Consider the following 17987-nt stretch of genomic DNA (forward strand, 5'->3'; position numbering starts at 1 on the left):
TTTTTTTTTTTTTTTTTTTTGAGATGGAGTTTTGCTCTTCTCTGGAATGCACTGACACAGTCTCGGCTCACTGCAACCTTCGGGTTGAAGCGATTCTCCTGCCTCAGCCTCTCCAGTAGCTAGGATTACAGACATGCACCACCACGCCCAGCTAATTTTGTATTTTTGTAGAGACAGTGTTTCTCCATGTTGGTCATACTCCCGACCTCAGGTGATCCGCCTGCCTCGGCCTCCCAAAGAGCTAGATTATAGGCTCGAGCCGCCGCACCTGGTGACACAGATCTTATACATATTTATTGTGTGCAGCATGTTGTTTGAAATATGCAGACTTTCTGAGATGGCTAAATAGTGCTAATTAACATATGCATCACCTCACATACTTATCATTTTTGGGACTGAGATACCTTAATCTGTTTTCAATTTCATAACCTGACATTGGCTCATTGTTCTTGACTGATTCTGTCACTGTATCTACTACCTCTGTCAGATTAGAGTAATCCACAAATTTGATAAGCAAGTGACTGATAAAAATGTTAAATATACAGCCTGAGGATTCTTCAGTCCCACCCTGGCTTCTCTTCTTTTAAAACTTTGGTCTGTCCTTTTCATTTTAAAATACAGAGCCCAGAACTATAGGCACCATGACAGGTGTGGTCTAGCCTGTGTATGGCCAAGCACACCTCTCACCTCATCTAAATTCTCTGCTCCTTCAGGCTGAGATCAAAATATCTCCCTTGCACATTATGGCTGATATTACTGAGGTGCTTCTGTCATTTTTATGCTGCAGATACTAAGTCACATCAGTCCATTTTGTTGGTTTTCTTTTGGGCTCGGGTGTAACATGTTCAGTTCCTGTTCAGTGTTGCCTCATTATGCTCCTATTGTTGCTGCAGCCTGTTAAGATCTATTAGGATCCTGTGTAGACCAGATATTCCTCTCATCACTCGACTTGAGAGTGTGTAAGTCTCCAGTACCATCCCATCCCCACTTCTGTCTCAACACATTACTTCCAGCAATAGTAACTGCTTCAGGGTCTCCCCAGTGTCTTCTGGACTGTGGATAAGGTACAATCTCTCCCACACAGAAAAAGTCTGACTAACACAAAGATCCACATCCCAGACTCTGACCCCTATTCCACTCCATGCAACAGAAAATAAAAGGATATGGAAAATCTCTGAGTCATGTGACCAGGAGGCTGGGGTCTAGTCCTGTCTTTACCCTTAAATGGTCCTCATCTGCCCTGTGAGCAGGCATAGGGCACAGCAGTCTGAGGATACACCAGGAATCTTTCTGCTCCTCTCTAGCGGAGCAGTGGCTGCTCTTGATTCCCAATATCCAGTCTCTTCTGCTCCTAAGAACAGACCCCAATATTTAGAAGAGCACATGTAAACCCCTGAAATGATGGCATTGCCAGCTGCCTTATAGCCAGGAGTGGTCAAGAGATAGTTTTGGCCAATGAATTGGGAAACGTCATGTGTGACTGACTTTCAGGAAGGTGGCAAAGGGGAGGGAATACATGATCTTTGTCCTCATCCACCTTGCACCTGCTGTCTGACTGGAATTTGAATGTGATGACAGACTTTCCAGCAGACATCCTAGAACCATGCAGTAAACTCAAGGTTAGAAAGTGGTCTGATGATTCTGGAGAAGAAATATTGAAGCTTCATCTTGGAAACACCACACCATGCCTAGACTGCCTTTATGCCAACTTCTTTTATGAGAGAAGGGAAGTAAGCTTCTATTAATTTAACTCACCTTTTAGGAGTCACTTTCTGCTATATTTGGTGATGTTATCCCTAGCTGCTTAACTCTGGAAAGGCCTCCTCTTCTCTAACCCTATTTATCCAACTGCAAAATGAAACTAACAACATAATATGACGGGGAAAATCATCATATGTCAAGCATTGACAAGGCATTAGGAATCTGAAGGCAAAAAGGTAAAAGCAATTCAGTCTGCAGATTTTATTTGATGATCACCTCTCATTGCTCACTCACTATTCCTTTCTTTCTTTCAACAAGTATTTATAAAGCCCCAACAGAGATGACAGCCCTGTAGGGACTAGGGTTGCCATATTTAGCAAATAAAAATACAGGGACAGCAAATTTTTTAGCATAAGCATGCCTTGTGCAATATTTTTATATTTAAAAAAGTATTTGTTGTTTATCTGAAATTCAAATTTAACTGGTTGCACTGTATTTTATCTAATAACCACACCTGGGGCTACCATGGTGAATAACAGTGAAAGGAGCTCACCTTGCAAAAAGCTCTCTTCCAGTGGAGGGGACGGTGAACAAACCATGCAGCTCAAGATCAGAATTGAATGTGGGGATAAGTGGCACAAAGAAAATAAAGCCACTACAGTGTGACAGGAAGGTGACTCTTCAAGGTTGGCAGGTAAGTCCCCTGAGGAAATAACATTTCCCCAGATGCCTGGACATTGAAATGGAACTAACCAAGCCAAGGGAGGACCAGTCCAGCATGAGGGGCCAACAAGAGCAAAGCCACTCAGGTGGGAACATGTTTGGAATGTTCTAGAAGCCCAAGGCCAGTGGGGTCAATGTTAAGGGAGAGAAGTGTGCTGGAGCTCGGTCATGCAAGGCCCGTAGGTGATTTTTAAAAGGCCATGGATTTTAGTTTAAGAGCAATTAGCAGCTATTAGAGGGTTAACAAGGGAAGAATATTGTCCAACTTATTTATTATTGTTTATTTTTCAAAGAACTTCTTAATTGTTTGGTGGGGATGGGACAGGCGTGGAGAGGTAAAGGCAGCTGCAGGAGAATGAGTAAGGGGACTTTTCAACAGCACAGCTGAACTGACAGAGGCTGGAGAGCTGCAGAAATACTCAGAAGAACTGGTGAGAAGGATCCCATGGGCTCTGCATTTGGGAGTAGAGACCAATGAAGAGATTCACTGTGGAGGCTGCAGGAGAGAAGCGAATCAAATATAACATGTAGGTCTGGGTCCTGAGTAACTGAGTAAAAGGTTCTCGTTTACCGAGTAGGAGACACTATTCCTAGGGCAGGTTTGTCGGCAGCACAGGGCAGAATATGAAGCTTGTCTTGGCCAGATCCCTGAGATTAGAGAGTCAAATGGAGATGGTAACAATTAAAAGCTGCTTTTATTATCCCTAACTTACAGAAAAGGAAACTGAGGACCAGCAGGTTAGGAAAGCAGGACTCATAACAAACCCTGTCCAGACCCGGGTTGCTTCCCCAGACCACACTATTACAAACCTTCCTGTTGCAGAGGTGAAACAAGCACCAAATGTGATCATAGACTTTTAAACTGTAATGATGATTAATGTGGGATAGTGTCTCAAGACAGGAAGAGCCTGGAACCTACAGGATCCAGGGAGCAGGTAAAATGTGCTCAGCTCTGCCTTGGCGCTGAGTTGTCCACACGCCAGGGTCAGTTACATTTCCCCAGACAAGCTGTTCCACAGCCAGACTTCACGCCATCCCCTCTGAATCATTTAAATTGTCTGCTAAATAATTTACCTCCATGTAGACAAAATGGGTCCACAGGCTCCCCAAACATTGTGAGACTGGTGCATAATTTACAGAGCACTGCTCAGCCGCCCTGTGCAGGGAGAACAGGGCTTGGATGCCTGCCAGAGTCAAGGAGGGCACCAACTGAAAAGGAGGCAAAAAACAGCTCCATCAAAGAGAGGCAGAGGCTCATACTGACACCTGGATTCTCAAGGCCAAAAGTAAGGCAGGAACATGTGAGGGTCAAACTGCCTCTGGACACAGGTTGCAGCCAGTAAGGGAGGAGCACATAGCTAGCACTTGTATTGGAAGTCTGAGGAAAATATTATCAATGCTACACTCCTCCCGATTACCAATATCCTGAGACCTCGTTAATTGTGCCCTTTAAAAAAGTAGCATTGTCTCTGGCAAGAAGCATGTTTAGCAAATACCTAAGCATTTTAAGACAGGCAAGAAAAATGTGGAATTCAGTCAGGAAGGGCAATTTTCTGTGCCTGAAATGCTTTCCTCCACACCCATTATGCACTTAACAAATACCTGCTCGTTTCTCTAGCGCTGTCCTCAAAGGTTACCTTCTCCAGGAAGGCTGCCTCACTCCCCGAGGCAGACCAAGGTTTCCTTCTCATCATGAACTATGTTTTACCTCTCATTTCATTATTTAATAAATGTTGGTCTCCTGCCCTGGACTCTGAGGTCCTTGGTAACAGAGTTTCTGTAAATCTGCAGTCACAGTACATGATTCAGTCCTAGCACATTCTATATTCATTGTAGAATGAAGGATGAAACAAACAAGACATGCATCATAACTTACAAGATATTTTCCCCAGAATTGCATGTAGCATTGTTGCTTTAAGCATAAAAATTTATATCCCAAGAGGATGGCAAAATGTGTATAAAAGAAGCAAACATACCAGAAGTTACTCGGCATCTTCAAGAATCATTCTGCCCCTTGCTCCATATCTTTGTCCATTTTCTGTTGCTATAACAGAATACAACCAATTATGTAATTTATAAAGGAAATAATTTTATTCAGCTCACAGTTCTGGAGGCTGAGAGGTCCAAGAGCATGATGCTGGCATCTGGTGAGGGCCTTCTTGCTGTGTCATAACATGGCAGAGGGCATCACATGACGAGAAGGCAAGAGCACATGTGCCAGCTCAGGTCTCTCTTCCTCCCTCAGGAAGCCCTTGTTCTGATAGTGGAGACTCCTCCCTGATGACCTTATCTAATCCTAATTACCTTGCAAAGACTCCATCTCCAACTGACAGATGGATTTGGGAATTCAGTTTCTAACTCAAGAAATGTAGGAAACATATTTAAAGTATAGTGCTCCCCTTGGACTAGCACTTCCTGTTTCTAACCACCTGTCAGATTCAGCTCTTTGAGTTTGACATTTAATTCATTCTATGTCTGCCTCTTAATAGTGTGATTGGGTTCTTGAATCAGACAGATATATTTTTATTGGAAGTTTCCAGCCTTGCCACTTAGAAGCTGTGTGGTCTCAGTTTAGTAAGTTAAACTCTCTGATCTTCAGCTTCCTTACTTATAAAACAGGCACAGTAGAAGTATAGAGGCATTAATAATACCTAATTCATTGTAATGTTGTGAATATTACATAAGCTTAGTGTATATAAATATCTTAGTGCAGTGCCTAGAACTTAGTGAGCACTGAATGAACATTGGCTATCACTACTTTTTTCACTTTACTCTAAGATGATTATCCATTCTGTCACTGCACCTGCTTTCTATTTTCCTACAAGCACACACATCTTCAGTTCAGCCCTGGACTTGCTGCCATGTACCCAATACCCCATGATCACACCCAGAATATGTTTGGAAAAGAACGGGTTCTCTTCTTGTGATTATAACGAATTTCCTCTTCCTGTATGCTTCTCAAGATCAAGAGTTAAGATCTGAGTTATCTTAAGCTATGTTTGGATTGTTGGTCTGTGCTGCTTTGAATACAACTCCCCCAAAAGACTGACTCACATAAAGCCCCAACTTATATTAGGGTTACTTGTGTTTCAGCCTAATGATACAAAGGCAGTTGGAATTTAAATGCCATTTACTATGTGTTTGGCACTTCTTAAAAGTAATTTACATTTAGTACTCAAAACCTATAAGGTACCAGTATATCCTCATTTTGCTTATGAGAAATTGAGGCACAGAGAGGTATCATTTGTATGAAGGTGGGGTGTGTCACACTATGTTCAGGAGGACTTGCTAATCTGAGCTATAAACTAAGTTTACATCTTTGGGAGAAGAAAAACTTTGTCACTTCCAAAGGATCTGATTTTTCCCAGTTTTAGACCTCAAGGAAGAGGCAGGTTCTGTTACAGAAAATCAAGCCTTGTGAGGCAAGGATTAGATGGGCAGGACCAAGAAATGTTCATCATTATCTCAGCTCACTCTCTTTAGTTAAGATTTTAATGCATCTAAACATACTTAAAAGAAGGTGGGAGAAAACCGGACCTTGACTCGAGGAAGTTTCTGGACATGGGGCAAGGTAGGGAAATAAGCTGTAGGGAAATTGAGACTACTGGTAGGGAGGAGGTATCCCATACAATAAAATATCAAATGATACTCTCTAGAGTCAATTCCCTTCTGTTATCTGGGAACCCTGTTAATCATTCTTTCCTGCCTTGGTTGAGCCATGAGGAATAAAGGATTGGATATAGGTTTACCTTGGACACATGTGAAAATAAGATCTGCAGCCTCTGAAGCCAACTTTGTTGGATACAAAGAGGTGTGTCTCAGGGATAAGAAAGAACTCCCTCCTAACCATGGGGAGCTTCTGCATCTATTGCTATCCAAGGTGTATGAGGATTTGATTTCATTAAATGACCTGGCACATTTCTTTAGCTGCCCACAGGAGAGTGAGTCTATAGGAGAGTGAAAACAGAGGTCCTTTCCAGCTAAACCTGGAGGCTGCTGTGGGTCAGACAGTTGAGGCCGCAAGGGAAGAAAAATAAATAAGTTAAACTCCCATCGTTGGAAAATAAACATCAAATGGCATGCAATAGTGTGCACAGCATAAGTGAGTAAAGGGGGTTTAATTCTTTAATTATTGCCTCTAGTTTCCCCATAGTAAGAAAGAGCAAGTTGATGAAGAGAGAAAATCAGAGCATAAAATACTATGCCCCCTTGGTTTATTTCACTTAATAAAATAATAAAAATATTTCTCAAGTTCCCAGTCTTGCTTAAAAAATATTGAGACAGTACTTTTATCTAAACTCAGTTCAAAACGGATCCATAAAGATTTACTGAGCACCTAATATGACACTGCATTCAATACTGGGTTCAATATGATGGTGTCTGCTTAGAAAGCACGATTCTGACTTCCCCTTGACACTCCCCATAACTCAGAATCACACATGTTATGCCTGGTGTGGTGGCTCACACCTGTAATCCCAGCACTTTGAGAGGCCGAGGCAGGTGAATCACCTGAGGTCAGGAGTTTGAGACCACCCTGGCCAACATGGTGAAATCCTGTCTCTACTCAAAATACAAGAATAGGCTGGGGGTGGTGGCAGATGCCTGTAATCCCAGTTACTCAGGAGGGTGTGGCAGAAGAATCACTTGAACCCAAGAGGTAGAGGTTGCAGTGAGCTGAGATCGTGCCACTGCACTCCAGCCTGGGTGACAGAGCGAGACTCAGTCTCAAAAAAAAAAGAAAAGAAAGAAAGAAAGAAATTTTAGATCTCTAGTGGATTCTTAGAAGATATTTGCATTTACAATATTCACCATCAAGAGTCTATGACTTCACTAATATTCACCTATGTTCTTTTGAAAGATTGTGTCTAGCAATTTTTTGTGTTTATGTTAAGCAAACTATATTTATTAAGAAATACTTAGTTTCCCCATTTTGTATTTAAAATTTCCAATAAGAATTTCCTTCAAGGGATAACCTGTGTGCTTTTACTGAGTTAAAAGACTTCCAGCCAAAGTCTATGCATTCATTCAATAATCATGTATACAGTAAATACTTGCTATTACCCAGGCATTGCTTGCCATACTTGGGATACAACAGTGAACAAAATGTTTTAAAAATTCCAAGTCCTCGTGCAGTATTATTTCTAGTTTAAATGTAAAGTCAAAACAAAATTTACTAAGAAAAAGTAAATTGCATTGTATATTATGTGATGATTAGTGCTACTGGAAAATGTAATGCAAGGTAAGAGAGGGAGCCATGAGATGTCAGGGAAGGTTGGTGATGAATGTGGGGAAGGGAGGCTGTAATGTAAAAGAGTTGTGAGCATAGGTGCATTAGTCCATTCTCACACTGCTGATAAAGACATACCTGAGACTGGGAAGAAAAAGATGTTTAATTAGACTTACAGTTCCACATGGCTGGGGAGGCCTCAGAATCATGGCAGAAGCCAAAAGGCACTTCTTAAATGGTGGTGGCAAGAGAAAATGAGGAAGATACAAAAGCAGAAACCCCTGATGAAACCATCAGATCTCGTGAGACTTAGTCACTACCATGAGAACAGTATGGGGAAAATCGCCCCCATGTTTCAATTTATCTTTCACTGGTTCCTCCCACACACAACACAGAGGAATGATGGGAGTACAAATTAAGATGAGATTTGGGTGGGGACACAGCCAAAGTATATCATTCTACCCCTAGCCCCTCCAAATCTCATGTTCTCACATTTCAAAACCAACCATGCCTTTCCAACAGTGCTTCAAAGTCTTAACTCATTTCAGCACTAACCCAAAAGTCCACACAGTCCAAAGTTTCATCTGAAACAAAGCAAGTCCCTTCCACCTATGAGCCTGTAAAATCAAAAGGAAGTTAGTTACTTCCTAGATACAATGGGGATATAAGATTTGTATAAATATAGCCATTCCAAATGGGAGAAATTGCCAAAACAAAGTGGTTACAGGGACGACGTGAGTCCAAAATCTAGTGAGGCAATCAAATTTTAAAGCTCCAAAATGATCTCCTTTGATCCCAGGTCTCACATCCAGGTCATGCTAATGAGAGAGTTGGGTTCTCATGGTCTTGGGAAGCTCTGCACTTGTGGCTTTACAGGGTACAGCCTCCCTCCCGGCTGCTGTCACAGGCAGACATTGAGTGCCTGCGGCTTTTCCAGGCAAACGATGCAAGTTGTCAGTGGATCTACGATTCTAGGGTCTGGAACATGGTAGCCCTTTACTTACAGCTCCACTAGGTGGTGCCCCAGTAGGGACTCTGTGTAGGGGCTCTGACCCCACATTTTCCATCTGCACTGCCCTAGCAGAGGTTCTCCGTGAGGGCCCTGCCCCTGCAGTAAACTTCTGCCTGAGCATCCAGGCATTTCCATAGATCTTCTGAAATCTAGGAGGAGGTTCCAAAACCCCACTTTTTGACTTCTGTGGACTCACAGAAGGAATACCATGTGGAAGCTGTCAAACCTTGGAGCTTGCATCCTTTGAAGCCATGGCCCAAGCTCTATGTTGTCCCCTTTCAGCCACAGCTGGAGTGGATGGGATATGGGGCACCAAGTCTCTAGGCTGCACATGGCGTGGGGACCCTGGGATGGGCCCAGGAAACTATTTTCTCATAGGCTTCTTGGCCTGTCATGGAAGGGGCTGCTGTGAAGACCTGTTACATTCCCTGGAGACATTTTCCTAATTGTCTAGGGGACTAACAGGCTCCTGGTTACTTATGCAAATTTCTGCAGCTGGCTTGAATTTCTTCTCAGAAAATAGGTTTTTCTTTTCTATCACATTGTCAGGCTGCAAATTTTCTAAACTTTTATGCTCTGCTTTGCTTATAAAACTGAATGCTTTTAATAGCACCTTAGTCGCTCTTGAATGCTTTGCTGCTTAGAAATTTCTTCCACCAGATTACCCTAAGTCACCTCTGTCAAGTTCTACGTTCCACACATCTCTACAGCAGGGGCAAAACTGTCAGTCTCTTTGCTAAAACATAACAAGAGTCACCTTTGCTCCAGTTCCCAACAAGTTCCTCACCTCCATCTGAAACCACCTCAGCCTGGACCTTATTTTTCATATCACTATCAGGCTTTCAGTCAATGCCATTCAACAAGTCTCTAGAAAGTTACAAACTTTTCCACATTTTCCTGTGTTTTTCTGAGCACTCCGAACTCTTCCAACCTTTGCCTGTTACCAGTTCCAAAGTTGTTTCCACATTTTCAGGTAGCTTTTCATCAACACCCCACTCCTGTTACCAATTTACTGTATTATTCTGTTTTAATGCTACTCATAAAGATGTACCTAAGACTGGGGAAAAATGAGGTTTAATTGGACTAATAGTTCCACATGGTGGGGGAGGCATCAGAATTATGGCGGGAGGTGAAAGGCACTTCTTACATGGTGGCTGCAAGAGAAAATGAGGAAGATGCAAAAGTGGAAACCCCTAATAAAACCATCAGATCTCATGAGACTTATTCTATCATGAAAACAGTATGGGGGAACCACCCCCATGATTCAAATTATCTCCAACCGGGTCCCTCCCACAATATGTGGGAATTATGGGAGTACAATTTAAGATAAGATTTGGCTGGGGACACAGAGCCAAACCATATCAATAGGATTCATGGGGTGCTAGTTAAAGGAGGTAAGAGTCATCCATACAGTATCATTCTAAGCAAAGGCTGGGAAATCAAAATCAAAGCATCCCAGAGTATCTGAGAAAAACAGTCACTTAGTGCAGACTGGCCAAAATCCAAAGAGAGTCTCTGATGAGCCTTAGGGGCTGAGGAGAAACAAGACGGTACAAGACCATGTAGGACACTGAAAAGACACTGGTCTTTACCCCCAAGGAAAATAGCCTTGGAGAATTTTCAAAACTCTCATTTTCCCTAGACTGTGTACTTTTATTTAGCCTACCTCTAAGGTATCCAGCAGGCTTTTTGGAATAATGAAAACACTTGGAGCAGCTTCCAGAACCCCCTCTGGGATACATAAGAGATCCAGGCACCTAGGTTTGGTGCCAATATTTCTTTTACAGAGGAGAAAATGGAAACCAAGAATGGGCAATCGACTAGCCTATGGCTATTGCTGAGTTACAAACAAGCTCAGGACTGGACACAGGGCTCTTTCTTCCCACATTGTGCCATTAACCAAAGTGATTATGCAAGAAGAAACCAGTCTTGGGTGCATTAATTTTATGTTTTCAGCCCTCCTTTATTAGCCAGGCCCCATGTTAAGTTTTTTATAAGCATTATCCTCAAAATTCAGAAAATGTTCTTTTTAACTCATAGAAGAAGGACTGAGACCCACACGGTTTACTGCACTTATTTGAGACACACACCTAAAACATAGAGGAACCAGGATTTAATGCAGGCTTTCTGCCTGACTCTGACAGAGCTGACTCTTTTTCACGGTAGAGGAAGGTTTGTAAAAGAACCTAACAGAATTTCATATTGGTTACATTTCTGCATCCTGTCACTCAGCTTCCTTTTTATGACTCTCACTTTCAATAAGTTGACTTGAACTCACAAGTTCCAGAATAAAACTTTTCTAATGGGAAATTAATGTCATTACAAAAAAGACTTCTTAAATGGGCCTCAATCAAGTGTTTTTCTAACAGAAAAAGATCATTCCCAAGAATAAAGGTCTGTTCTTTAATGCCCAGGTCATGCTAACCCTCTCTGAGAAGGTTTCTCTTCTCCTGTCACCAAGTGGGAAGAAATAACTTCTAATTCCAAGCTTTTATAGCTGTTCATGAGCAGTGATAACAACTGTCCTTTACTGACTCCTTACTGTGGGCCAGGTATTTGATCTCCATAATCCCTAAACTTCTCAGCAACTCCTTGATACCAGTAGTCATTTTCTGTAACTTAAATGGAAATTCAAGTGAGTTCAGTAATTTGCTCAAAATCACACAGCTATGGAGTGGCAAAGCTTCACTCTGAACAGCCTCAGAAACCATTCCTGTTGCACTGATCACAGGAGGCTTGAGTACAAGTCAGTCTTCAGAACTCCTTAGTTATGAATAAGTTCCAGGAAGGTAGGGAGTTCCTCACTTCTGGTTACATTGGATCTCCAGCACCTAGAATAATACTGATCCTTCAGAGGATGCTCAGAGGATATTTTCTAATAGAATAAATAACCTCCCCTGTACGGTTCAAATTTCTAATCCATAAAGCACTGATTTCACATAAAAATTGAACTATACAACGAAGTATAAAGTGTTGTATGAGTTACAAGTACCTAGATGATGATTATTCCAAATCTGAGATGCTATGATTTGACCTTTTATTACCGTAATGTCTGTGCCTAAGAACACACAAGTAAGATGGTGTTTGATGTAACACTGTGCCACTGTGTGTTCTGATGAACAAACAATTTGGTGATAATATGAAAGGAATAAAAGGACTAAACCAGAATAATTATGTATTCCTCAAAGAGGATCTGTGTATTACAGCCCACAGGATCTGGCCCTTGAAAGAAGGAAAAGAAAAGAAAAGAAAAGAAAAGAAAAGAAAAGAAAAGAAAAGAAAAGAAAAGAAAGAAGAGAGAGAAAGAAAGAATGAAAAGAAGAGAAAGAAGACGAAGCAGAAGAAGCAGAGTGGTTACTTTCAAGAATCTGAACTCCTTCCTCAAGTTCAGAACTTCAGACCTGCAGGTCTTTCTCCTCCACTGCCATATCAACTGGCAAAAACAACTATAAAAATCAATAGATGCTACATGCTGGATGGAAAGAGACTGCAAAACACAGGATTATCCTCCCTCAGGAATAGAAGAGACCAGATAAAGGGGAATTGATTGAAGGTGTTCCAGGCCAGTCCTTTCATCAGAGCTTGACGGGGGCTGAGCCCATGGGAGGGCAGGCTGCCATTATGGCAGCACAGGCAGGGCCCCTGGAAATGCTTTCTCCGAGAAGTCTTTTGACTGATAAGGCTGCCAGAGCTACTTTTGAGGCCCAAACTGGCTTTCTGTTATTCTCTAGGAATTTGGCCTGTTTTCTTTTCAAAACTGTGCTGTCGGACTCCACACTCTCTCCCAGTTATCTCCCTGAAAACCTGCTTAGTAGTGGGACTCTGGCGCTCAGCTTCCAACCACCTTTATTACTGACACAAGAGAAAAATGCACAGGGGCCTTTGCTGCCACCTGTAAGGAAATTCAGAGCTTGCGGCAGTCACGACTTGACAGACGGCTAATGAACAGTGTAGGTTTCTGGTTGCCACCCAAGGCTTCTGTCAGTGGAGCTGCCCAGTGCCGGGTGATCTCTGGCTGTCTTCCTTCGTCCCTGGGGATGTGAGCCCTGCTCATTTCTGCAGCCTCCTTGCTCACCACATCCTTCTCTCCCTTGAGGCCTCACCCTTCTGAAATCCAAACAGTTCCCCAAACCCTTTAATAAGGTCTTTTTTCAGTGGGTGCCGGGGATTGTTTTAATCTGGTATGGTGAGACACGCAGGCACAGAAATGACTGTGATGAAGGAAGAAGTCCACTCACAGTTCTCATGTCACTCTATGCAAGGCCACATGGGGAAGCAGCAGGGTCTGACCCCTCGGCGGAGGGGAGAAGGGGAACTGGATGCAAGAATTTTTGTTGTGGTTTCCACAGAAATGGGTGAGACAGGGTAAGCATTAGGACTGGCTAGTGTGCATAATTTTAGCAAGCCCTGGGACATAGAGGGTGCCCCTATCTTACTGGTACCTGGCCCTGGAGTGATGAGAGAAAGAGTGGCCCACAGTATAAAATTTCTGTAAAGGAGGTGCTGAGGGTATGGGCTCTGAACTGGTTGGTTTGCATATGACAGACATGCTCAGAGCCAGTTGTTAGTAATCTCTAGGAATTAGCTAGTCCAGAGCAGGGCAATTCCACCAATGTCCGCAAGACACCAGGTTGTCAAAGCATCAAAAATACAGAATAGAAAGGCATGATCAGTAAAACTCCACACTCTCTCAAGCATCCTAAAAGGGCTGGTCTCAAGTATGTGGGTACCCTGAGGGTTTCAACCCTTTAAATATGTGTACAACATTTACCTTCAAAAAAACCTGGGAGTGACGGCAGAGCAGCCGCCTCCTCCAGGAAGCCTCCCTTGACCTACCCTTCCCCACCTCGCTGGTGCTGAGTGTGACATGCTCCAGTTTGTGCTCACACAGTGAGTGCTCTGCACTTGCTTCTCTCCAGCCCTGAGTACACATGGTTTAGCAGTCTGTGACTTGTCTGTCACCCCAAGGGATGAGAATACCCTCAAGGATAAGGTCAGAATTCGACATAGTGACCAGAACCATGAGGATCTGTAAGAGGAAAATTAGTTTGGAATCTTATTAAATCTTTCTTTTTACCAAGGAAACCACGAGGTGTTCTCCAAGCTGAACGTTAATGGTCATGTACAGCATCTCTGCATGAATTCACAAAAGATGCCCCTTCTTCAAACTTACAACAAGAAAACAAATGAATCAATGTAACTTTGGACAACCTGGACAAAAAACAGCATGTCCAAAATCAAAGTGTCAGCAGGGCTGCCCCCTCTCTGAAGTCTCTAGGGAAGAATCCTTCTTGTTTATTTCTAGCCTCTGGTGGTTGCCCAGTAATCCTTGAGATTGTCTTCTAGAAGCATCACCCCAATCTCTGTCTTCGTTATCAAGTGACTGTCTTCTCTACGTGTCTGTCCCTCTGTGCCTTTTCATGGTGTTCTCCTCTCTATGCATCTGTATCCAAACCTCCCTCATCTGAGAAGCACACCAGCCATTGCATTCCAGCCTGCCCTGATCCACTACACCCTCATATCAGCTTGATTACATCTGCAAAGCCCCTATTTCCAAATAATGTCATGTTCATGGTACCAGGGGTAAGGACTTAACCTTTATCTTTCTCTCTGTCAAGGGCACAAATCAAACTACAGAACTCTCTCCTGATGTGTTATCCCACTGGCCAGAAGAGAAAGCCACATCCACAAGTCACCTGTGACACTTTTTTTGAAGAAAATATTTGGAAAAGATCTGCATACTCACATCTTGACAAATTATAAAGTTCTTTATTCACTCTGTCTTTTAACTTGCCTCTCATTGCCCTCTCTTGTGTCAGAATGTACTTTCAGCCACGGCTAACAACAGTACATCTGTGTCCCTAGAGAATTTCAACCAAGGTCACTGTGAAAAGCAAGACAAAGAAAAGCTGATCGTGCCTTACTTCTTGCCAGTATTGATCTGAAAAAAAAAAAACAACCAGTGAATTCTGTGTTTGAAAAAAGCATCTCAAATGAGCACACCCTAGAAAACTGAAAGTCCATTTCTTGAGAAACTGGAATTGTCAACTGTTAAATTGTACTGCAGTGAATGTGGCAGAGAGAACATGGTATGTTTGCCATCTCTGTTACGTTTGCCTCAGCACACAAAGACAGACTACATTTCCCAGCCTCCGTCTCTATCAAGCGGCGTTATGACACTGAGTTTGGACAGAGAAATGTGGAGGAATGTGACGTATGCCTCATTCAAGCCTGTATTATGTATTCACAAAATACATCCTCTCAGCAGTCTTCCCTGTTCTTTGGCCTCTGATCTGTGCAAAGAATTTTATTGATTCCCAAAGGCCCTTTGGAAATGGCAGGTGCACTCTATGGATGAAGTGTGGGCATTTTAATCACTGCTGCATCATAGCAGATCCACACTCGAAGATAGAGACCTACATTGCATTGTGACAGGGTTTAAGAACAAGGGTTCAGCCACTGGAATTGGGGAACTGCTCTGTACATAAATTAACAAACCCTAAAGAAGTGTGTCCTTTATGGAAGACACAATAGTGTGGCTGGAGTCAAAGAATACAGTTAATTGGAGGAGATAAGACCAGCATTGTGTAGTTTGGATTTACATAATTACATAGGAAAAGACTAGCAAAGGTAGGGAGACTGGGAAGTTTAAAAGCACAAAAAAATAAAAGCCATTCAACCCAATGGGGATGCGGTGGAGGTGGAGTAGGTGAGAGTGAAGAGCAGTGAGTATCCTTAGACAGCTAAGGACAGGGTGACTGAGTCCTAGGAGACAGGCAAGGTATGCAGAGAAGTTGGGGCCAATGCAACTGACAAGAGAGAGCCATCAAAGGTGATTGAGTAAGTGAATAAATTGTTAAAAACAGTGCACCCACCATGGCATGTGTATATTTATGTAATAATCCTGCACATGTATCCCATGTGCAGATCTTGCAGGATTAAAGTATAATAAGCATTAAAAAAAAAACAAATACACAAGTGTTGGTGAGGATATAAAGAAATTGGAACCCTTATGCCAACTGCTGCTGGGAATACAAAAATGGTATAGCTGCTGTGGAAATTAATATGGCAGTCCCTTGAGAAATTAAAAATAGAATTAGCATATAATCTAGCAACTACACTTGTAGGTATATAGTCAAAAGAATTGAAAGCAGAGTGTTACAGAGACATTTGTACACTCATGTTCATAGCAACATTTTTCACTATAGCTAAAACCTAGAACCAACATAAGTGCTCATCCACAGATAAATGGATAAGCTAATATGTGTGTATGTACAATGGAATATTATTCATCTTTGAATACAAAGGACATTCTGTCATATGCTACAACATGGATAAACTTGAAGGACCTTAAGCCAGGCAAATAAGTCAGTCAGAAACAAAAAAATCCTGCATGAGTCCACTTATATGAGGCACTCAGTCAAAATCCTAGAGACAGAAAGGAAAATGGTGGTTTCCAGGAGCTGGGGGAAGGAGGAAATGAAGCGCTACTGTTGAGTGGGCATAGTTTGCAAGACAGAGTTTCGGAGATAGATGGTAGTGATGGAAAGCAATTTGAATGTACTTAATACCATTAAACCATACACTTTTAAATGGTTAAGATAGGAAACTTTGTGTTATGTGTATTTTACCATAATAAAAAAAGTGGAAAAAACTTTCCTCTCTCCTTATGGTGCCTTCCAAGGCCAGACCCAGCTGGTCCTCTGGCCCCTGATGCTGAGTCATTCATCTTTCTATCCATTCTTTGCTCCCATAGTGAATTTCCAAAGCTGGGCTGTTTGCACCCACCATACAACCCTTTATGTGGCGTCCACGTAGCGTTACCGTCTATCTTTGGGAAACTGCTGCTCTTCTTTTATGTCGCCAGAGGGTAACAGAGCCATCTGGCCTCTTTAGCACTCCATGCTTAATTCAAGGAGCTGGTGAAAAGTGAGCTTTATTGGACTCACTTGTGGTAAATTCCTTGCTACATCTCTCAAAGCAGGAGACAAATTATGGGAAACCTGACTGTGGTGGGTACCAAATGGTGATCATCTAAATTGTTGTCATGAAATCCACCCTCTTTTCCATATGTTATCAGTGGAGAACTGGTAGAAGTTTCTGGAAATAAAGCTCATAAGCATCTAGTGTTTCTGGGAGTTTACTCAGGTAAGATTTGAAGGTTCCTTGGCCTTATTTGTGCCCTCAGAGTGAGTGTTATTTCTGCATCCTCCCTACTGGCCCACAATGCAACACTCCATGTTCTTGCCAATCTAATCTGTTCTGCCATAACATGAGAATTGGTTACCTAAGATGACTGGGATTATAAAAATTGTGTTAGAAGTAATTATTTCAATAGGAGAAGTGTGTTAAGGGCAAAGCAAACAAACAAAAACGTACCCAGAAGACAGCAGTGCAGGCCATGTGCTGGATGGATTTGAGGCAGGTGGAGGCAAGAAGTCCCATTGGGAGGCTATTGCAACAGTACAGGTGAGACAGCACAGGTGTCACCGGAGGCTGGGCAGCAGGGGTGAAGAGAAGGTGTGGGGAGGATGACAGCAATAATAACTTTGTCTTGGGGCACTACTAAATGCCCAGTAATATATATCCACCATATAATTTAATCCTCAAAATCATATGCAGTAGTGCTATGGCTTTCTGGAATCGTCGAGGAAACTCAGACACAAAGAAATTACAAGGCTAGTAGGTTGCTCAACGTCTGAGATGGGACTAAATTCAGGCATTTGACTCCAGAGGCCTCTCTCTTAACCACCATGTGTAGATGAAGGAAGAAATTCAGGTGCCCTGGCAGGCTGATCTCACTTAAACCCTCCACAGCCCACCACCCAGCTACAACCTCCTCCTCATTTCCAAAACACAATGTGAGCTTCAATGACAAATTCTAGATCATTTGTATTACCCTCAAAGCATCTGCCTGTGATCACGTAATACATCCTTTTCAATAAATAATAAAAATGCAGTAAAAATGCAAATTCTTCCCTGGCCAGGCTGCTCAAGGCCATAAACACAGGTGCACCATTAGCTTTGAGCAGTGAGAAAGGAGTCTGGGTACAAAGCTTCCCCAGAGCGGGGGATAAAAAGTGACTCTCAAATTAAAGGAAAAGGGGCAACTCTGCTCCTCTTGCCAGACAGAAAGCAAATAAAACATAAACTTAGCTCACAGCTGTCTCAGAGGTTGTGTTTCTCAGCCCTGACTGCACATCAAACCCATTTGAAGAGTTCCATATATATATACACACCAACACTCAAGCCTCATGCTAGATAAGCTGAATCCAAATTTGGGAGTTCAGGCCTAGGCACTGTATGTTTAAAACTCTCCCCTGG

At 42.5% G+C, this 17987-nt stretch overlaps 1 pseudogene; it reads right to left on the minus strand.

The window, feature by feature from the left end:
* The window catches only part of LOC144581693 (uncharacterized), a 151502-nt pseudogene that overhangs the window by 34488 nt on the left and 99027 nt on the right, over positions 1-17987 (minus strand).

This window comes from Callithrix jacchus, chromosome 3, assembly GCF_049354715.1.
Source record: "Callithrix jacchus isolate 240 chromosome 3, calJac240_pri, whole genome shotgun sequence".
Classification (NCBI taxonomy): Eukaryota; Metazoa; Chordata; class Mammalia; order Primates; family Cebidae; genus Callithrix; species Callithrix jacchus.